This window comes from Suncus etruscus, chromosome 17, assembly GCF_024139225.1.
Source record: "Suncus etruscus isolate mSunEtr1 chromosome 17, mSunEtr1.pri.cur, whole genome shotgun sequence".
Classification (NCBI taxonomy): domain Eukaryota; kingdom Metazoa; phylum Chordata; class Mammalia; order Eulipotyphla; family Soricidae; genus Suncus; species Suncus etruscus.
Window position 1 is genome coordinate 7259150 of NC_064864.1, and position 7982 is coordinate 7267131.

The 7982-nt window shown below is 37.6% G+C and overlaps 1 pseudogene; it reads right to left on the minus strand.

The window, feature by feature from the left end:
* Positions 1-4427: 4427 nt before the first annotated feature.
* Positions 4428-4550, minus strand: LOC125995641 (uncharacterized; annotated as a pseudogene).
* Positions 4551-7982: the final 3432 nt, after the last annotated feature.

Below are 7982 nucleotides of genomic sequence, written 5' to 3' on the forward strand. Positions count from 1 at the left end.
TTCCGTAGTGAAACTTTAATATTCCTTTGGCCTTGTATAGCTTAATTTTCTCTCTTTTTCTGAACTGTGTTATACTAGCCACTTATTAAGTATTACCAAACAGTTATTGCACAAAGTTAGCAGTCTGATTTAACACTTGACAAAATGAAGCAATAGGGAAAGAACTCTATTTTTGTTTCCTCACCGCTCACAAATTTTCAGGTGTCTTGTAATTGTGATGTCTCCACGTCTTAAAGGAACAAGAGGGAGACATAAAATTATATAGAAGGTAGAAAATTTGACCGGAAGGAAAGTCTCCCTGGAGTAAGATGGGCTACCATTTGCATTTCCTTTTCTCCATTGTCTTTGTGAGGAGACAATTTTTAGTGAGGAACCCCTCTTTCTGCCTAGAGACTTTGATGTATTGTTATTGAAGTTGCGACAACAAACACCAGGTGTCTCCACTTAGCTAAACTAAAGGTTCTGGGAAGGAAGGCCTCTTCCCTAGGAGAAGGAAGCAGCCATCCTCCCCAAGAGCCTTGGACTCTACACCCAGATAAATTCAGGCTGAGCACAGTAGAGAGAATTTTGCTCTTTGAAGAGAGTTCAGGTAGAGCCTATTGACTCATGAGGGCCTTGAAGGAAGTCATGAAGACTACTACAGCCTCTGTAAAATCGCTATACTGGGGGAGAAGTCAAGTGAGTGCTCAAGCAGTTATGCTCCATATTGCATTTTCCTGTGTTCTGGAAGAGACTTGTTATTGTGTAAAGCAGATTAGTGGGAGGTTCAATCCACAGGTGATTTCTTCTTGGGAACAACCAGGTTGAAGACTCAGCGCCTCTCTCTAACATTGACTGTTGCCTCAAATTCTAAGGTGAAAGGTTGCCATTGAATTTTTTTATTTCTTACAAACACGCGCGCGCGCGAACACACACACACACACACACACACACACCATATAATTATTATTGTGTATAAGACACTGTGCTCAGCAATAAAAAATTATAGACAAAAATCTATGTTCTCAGAGGACTCCATTTAAATTCAGGCCTCTGTTTTCCAAATTATGCTTCATGGCAGTCCATATATGAAATAGATATGCAGAGAAAAGTATTCATATCTCATTAGCTCTGGATTTGCAAAGAGAACTGTAATCAAGACACAGAACATTTCAGTTGCCTCAATCATGAATATGCACTTCTGTTTGTATCATGCTTTTGATCAAATTTTTAAATTTTTCCTATCATAGAAATTGCCATAGATAAGAGTGAATACTTTGAGGAATATATGTATATATATTTATGAGTACTATGTATGTATATATGTACTCAGAAATCGCTCCTTGTTTGGGGGACCATATGGAACACTGGGAATTGAACCTAGGTCCATCCTGGGTAGGCTCCATGCAAGGCCTTACCACTGTATCATCTCTCCAGCCCCATTTGAAGAATATATTTTGTGCAAATACTTGAGTACAAAATCTTTCTGCTTTCTGTGGTTGACACAAGATAGTATTTGGAATGTAAAAAGAGACAATCCAAAGCAAATCAAACCAAAACAAAATACTCCCAAAACCATGGGCCACCTGTCAGAAAAAGAGGTTGTTTGGCTCAGAAACTGGGAAGAAACATTGGTCTCATACAGAAGCTGTATTTTATCATGTTCTCCTTAGACATTCAAAGACAACAGGAGTGGAAAACTAAGAGATATGTGGTCTAGTACTAGCTTTGTTCCAAACTAACTGTGCATGCTTAGGTAATATTTTCCCTTATGATATTTTTTTTAAGATTACACCTGACAGTGCTCAGGGGTGACTCTTGGCTCTGCACTCAGAAATCACTCCTGGCAAATTTAGGGGACCATATTCAGAATGCTGGAGTTAATACAGGATTGACCATGCATGGGCAAGGCTGTGTTATCGCTGTGGCCCCATCAAACCCTTTCACATTTTTGGTCTTAATTTTTTATTCCTAATGTTAAATCTCAAAGAAGTATTGTGGCATAATCATCAATACAGCATCATGAGGCAAATCATATTATGACTTTTGTTTTATAGATTAAAGAATCTAAGTAACAAATATTAATAAAATATTTTATTGGGATTGCACAGTTGGAGAGTAATGGTCATCAGTAATACTGAATAACATTTTGGATCACATGAGCTCCTTTTTATAAATGAACGTTCTATCATTTTGGATTATGACAATGATCAAACTTCACTGGCTGTGATGGGGTATTAAGTTCTCTAAGAAGTATTTGTCAGTCAATGAAAATATTGGGGGGCTGGCATGGTGGCACTAGAGGTAAGCTGTCTGCCTTGCAAGCACTAGAAAAGGATCGCAGTTCGATCCCCCCGGAATACCATATTGTCTCCCCAAGCCAACGGCAATTTCTGAGCGCTTAGCCAGGAGTAACCCCTGAGCATCAAACGGGTGTGGCCCAAAAAACCAAAAAAAAAAATATTGGACATGTATTCTACTTTTGGATTAGCCTATCCCACAGAAAATTTGTCCCACAGAAAATGTCCCCCTCTCAGTAGCTTCTGATGGATAGAAATGAGACGAGAGACAAGTGAGCTGACAGTCTACCCATATAAGTACTAATTTCACTAACTTTTTCACAAGAAATCATATCAGAAACATTTTGTGGCAGTTTTCATAAAAATCAAAGGAAAAAATAACCCTAAAATAATCAACATCAGTTGAGTGAATTAACAAAATGTGGTATACACATATAATGAAGTATTACTCAACCAGAAAAAAAATAATGAAGCAGTGACACATGCTATGACAGATGAACCATGACCGAACTAAAAAAAGCCAGACACTAAGGCCACATATTGTTTGATTTCACTGATATGAAATTCCAGAAAAGGCGTGTCTACAGAGAAAGAAAACAAATCCAAGTATTTCTTAGGCCTAAGGAAGTGGAGAAAAGGAGTGACTATTAAGTTCAAGGTTTCTTCTGCTGTACAAATTGTTCTGTGAAGATGAACACACCGATTTATGAATAGCAAATTTTATGCTATATGCCTTTAAACACAATAAGAAAGTCCTGAAAAATGATTATAGGTAAGGCCAAATTTGTGATTCCCTTTTCAGGTTAATAAATGCCTATTCATCATCTCTTTTATGGAGGATTGTCCTCAGAACTGTTGTAGATATCAAGGTCAATAACAAGTCACAAGACACAAATATGTCCTAGCATATTTGAAGGTCTACTTATTGAAATAAATGAATATCAACAATAAACTTTATAGCCAAGTTTAATTTCATTGGTATTGGTATAATAATGAAAGAGATTCAATAATAAGGGGAACTTAGGAGAAAGAACTACTAAAATACTAGAGCGACAAGCAATATAAACCCAAAGTATAAAACCTAAACTGATCTTCTGCATCATGATGGGCAGAAAGAGGATTGGACAAGTTGGTCCTCACAGTCCTGAAAGGCCAGGCAGTGGCAGTTAAGAGAACCAATAGGAGAAAAGAGAGAAGTGAATAGTGATGCCGCTATCCATGTTGGTAGACTGTGCCCAAAACACAGCCAATATCTGCACATTCAAACAGACCAGAAAATTGAATAATGTTATCACGTGGTTAAAAAATAAAACTTTTTATCTGCATTGTTTTTTACTGATTGGTAAATCACCACAAATAAGGTGTGATTTGTGTATGTTTAAGTTCAAAGAGAAATTCAGGGGATGGAGAAGAGAAAATCGAGAGAAAATAAATAAGATGCAGAATGTCACAGAGAACTGACAACAGAAATTGAGTCTTGGACTCTTCAATTTAGTTGAATGTACAGTGAATTTTCATTACTTATGGAATCAATAGATGTGAATTCTCCTCAGAAAAATGTATTAGTTTACTCCAGATATTGGGGTGTTTTTGCAATTATATGTGATCACATGCAGAGAGGTGAAAATTTAAGTTGCCACATAGGTCTGTTTCCTCTTGAGGTCAAACAATGTGATGCCCTGCCTCTGATTTCCCCTGGTAAACATTGTTTAAAGTTCCTTTCTAGTATGGTGTGTCACAATTTGCCTCTCCTCACCTGCAAAGTTTCAAGAATGAAATGGGAGAGTGAAATAGCAATACATCTCAACAACACTGAAAACATGAGATCTAAGCTGAAACCACTGAGTTTTCTAATGTGCCTGTCAATATAGCAGGCAGGGCTGGAGGATGTGGGATATGGCAGCACTGATTATAAGAGTTGACACCGGTGGTAGTATTGGAGTTGAAATATTCTCTGCCCAAAACTCAACAATCAATGATTTTGAATACCACAGTCTCTTAATTAAATAAAAAAAATTGTTTAAGAAGAGTCAAGAAAGCTTGTGAGGTGGTTCTGAATAAATACATGGTTAGATGACAATTTAATTACTCATTCATAGTTAAATTTCTAAATGTTAATGAATGATTAATAAAGTGTTTTTATTTATTTTTTGTCCCCCAATTCACAATACAGACCAGGCAAAGGGCCTGGGTTGAGATGTATATGGGGTGCATTTACTGTACCTCCTCTTTCTATACAGTCCGTGTAAAGAACACAGCAATAAAGTGTTTTTAAACAGAAACGTGTATAAACTAATTTTGCGTATTGCTACATAAATGAAAATATGACTGAAAGCTCAGAAGAACCTAATTCTGTGCTTACCTTACCAGCATTGGATCAATATTCACTCACTTGGAAGAACAAAACCATAGTAAAAATGGAGCAAAAGCCAAGTTTCGTTCTTGTCTACTAGGGTTTAAGTTTCTTCTTTACTCATCATTATTGTTGGCATCTGCTTTCTGGACTAGAATACACAACCATTCACATATTAATACATGCTCCTCCCTCTTCTATATGTACACACACTTAGATATAACTACAAACATATAAAATAAATATATCTTCTGAAGCTGGTTTCCTAAAATTTTCAAAGGTTAGAGCAAAATTAAAGAATAAAAAAATAGTACAGTTACTGAACCCAGTTTCAATCCCCCGCATCCTATATGGTCCTGTGAACCAGCCTAGAATTTTACACTGGTGAAGATGTATGTGTGTGTGTGTGTGTGTGTGTGTGTGTGTGTGTTATTTTTATGACTGAGAACCAACTACAAACATGTTTGTAATCATGGTGCTCCAATAAAGATTATTTAAAAAAAAAAGAAATTATTCTTGTGTACAGAATCAGGAGATACCCCTGAGTACTATTAGGTATGATCTTCCCTCAAAACCTAGAACAAAATGAAAATATAAGGCCCTTTGATCAAAATCTATTAGAAATTTGGGCCCGGGGAAAGGACTCAATGGACTGGAGATTGGCTTTGCATGTGGGAGCCCTAGATTTAGTTCCTAATATGTCAAGTCCCCCAAATATCCCAGGAGAGATCCCAAACACCAGGCTGGGAGTTATTCTTCTGGCAAGTCTGGTCCAAAACAGACCAAAAAAATGAAGAATTTGAATGTAAGATCCTATATACACATCACATACTCTAAAAGCTATTCCTGCTTCTCTTACTACCCAATCCATAATTTCTTTACTTCGTACTTTGGTGCCCTTTTTTCTCTGTAGGGAAAAACATCTAATCATTGCTCACCCTATGTTATTTGAGAAAAATAAAACTTACCAAGCTATTCAGACAGAAGAGGGTAATACACTCACAGACACACACCACCTGTTACTTGATGGCTCAAATATTGAACAGGCCTTTGGCCTCCTGGAGGCCAGTCACTTGAAGGGGATTTTATTTTCTTACTGACAACCAGCCAACATTACAAGGGCTTATATGCATGTGAGAGCAAAACAGAGTTCTGCTCTGCTTCTCATAGGTCCCCTGGGTCCCAATCCCTGTCAGAAGTTTCCTGAATGATTCGTTAGGTCTCAATTAAGCTTCCTTGAAGTTCCTGGACAATGCTCTGGTCTTGGCAGACTTTTGAAGGTGGCTTTTGTTCAAGGATTGCAAACTGTCCAGTCTTCCAGGACAGAGAGATGTCCACGCTTCCAGGACAGAAGCAAGGGAGAGCAGGCACCAGGATGCTGAAGTGGATTTGCTTGGCTTAGAACTTGCTCTTTACAAAAGTCTTCATTGAGAAAAAGGGAGGGAACAGATGAGTAAACATTAAAAAGCAGCTCATTGCTGGCAGATCCTTGGAGTGCGTTTCCTCATCTGTACTTCCCTCAGTCCAGCAATCCCTTCCTCTGGCCCAGAAAAAAATGGGATGAAGTTAGAGAATATCTTATAAGGAAGTAGGCTTGGCTTCCTTTGAGAACGAATGACCCAAGTAAGTTTTGGGGGTTCACAGATGGCTCCCTGGTGGTTTTCAGTGATCTTCATCTCTCTTGAGAGAAAATTGCAGGAGATTAAGAGGAATCTTCCAAAAGGCCTTCTGAGCTTTGAGCAAGTCAAGGCTTTATTAGTTTCCTGAGATTAACAAAGTTTCTTGTTAAGTCTAACCAATAATAATGTACTTTTCCTCCCAGTTCTGGAAGCCACAGTAAGAGATCAGAGTGTTGGTAGGGCTGGTTTCTGTTGAGGGTGGTGAAGGGATACGTTGTTCCAGGCTTCTCTCAGAGCTTTTGGGAGATCTCATTCACCATTAATCATTCCTTGGTCTGTACATATATATCAATGACCTATGCCTGGATGTCTACATGGTATTATTCTCCTGTCTCTGGTTCTGAATCTCCCTTTTAAATAGATTCTTATAAAACCCAATCTATTCTGTATGATCTGTTCTTAAGTAAATGCATCTATAATGACCCTATTTCCAGATAGATGTAGATATATTGGGAGTCTAAACACCAACATCCAAATTTTTGGGAGATATAATTCAACCCCCAAACAGTGACTAGTGTGAAAGTAAACAGTGGTCAGATTTAGCAAGCTGAGTGCTAATAGTGCTGAACCAGATCAGAATGTTTGGGGTAGAATGTGAAGAGGAGGGATTTGAAGTCTTATATTTATTGTGGAACCAGGTCATGAACTGTTTAAATAGATGGAGAAGATACAAATTGCGTATCAAGCAAGGTGGAACCATGAAAGGTCCTTAAACTGAGTTGTAATAGTGTAAAAAAATGGTAGTTTAGAACAGTGCCTGAAGCAGTGGCACCTAGAAATTAGATTGAGGAGTTTGTCAGTTCAGACAGGACTAATTGGAGTCAGGGATGCAGAGTGAAGGGAATGAAAGGCTGTACGAATTTTTAAAAGAAGATGGTTGGACTTGGTAAATAAATTGGATTGGATGATGGAAGCAAGAGTGATAGGTTGATGTCGAGTGGAGAAGGGAATGGCAGGAATTCTGAATCTCTGTGCCCATGTGTGTATGTTTAAATACACAGCTCAGATGAAAAATCTTAGTTTTCATGCCTTGAGTTGAAACAATGATTAGCTTCTAAGGGGACATGGACCTAATCAGAGGTCAGCATTCTGTAAAGGGCCAGTTAGTGTCTTAAGCTTTGTAGACCACACTAGTTGGGTTTTAACTACTCAACACTGTTGGTGTAAGGGAAAGTAGCTGTAGGCAATATGTGGATGAATGGGTGGGGCCATATTCCAATAAAAGTTTATTTACAAAAATAAGCAGTAGTCTGGATTTGGTTCAAGAGCTATAATTTGCTAACTCCTGCTTTAGAAAATTAGATATATGAGACAACCATATGTTAAAAGAAGAGAGAACATAAGTAGTCTTTAAAGACAAGTTTGTAATATATTTTGGAATGTGACTATTCAATATTCACTTATAATCTATTATAATAAAATTAAATTTATTCATTTAGACATGCATGGAATGGAATGAACATTTTGCTGAGAAACAATGTGGTATTGAATATGCTTACAGGTTATCACAACCATTTTCCACTGGTGACTCTTTGAACTTAATAACTTTTATCCCCACATTGTACAGGTAAGAAAACTAAGGAAAAAACAAGTTATAGTGGTTGCACTTCAAAATTGGGAAGTTTAACCAAACTCTAGGTGGAATCTCACTCAGACAAAAAAATTGCCACG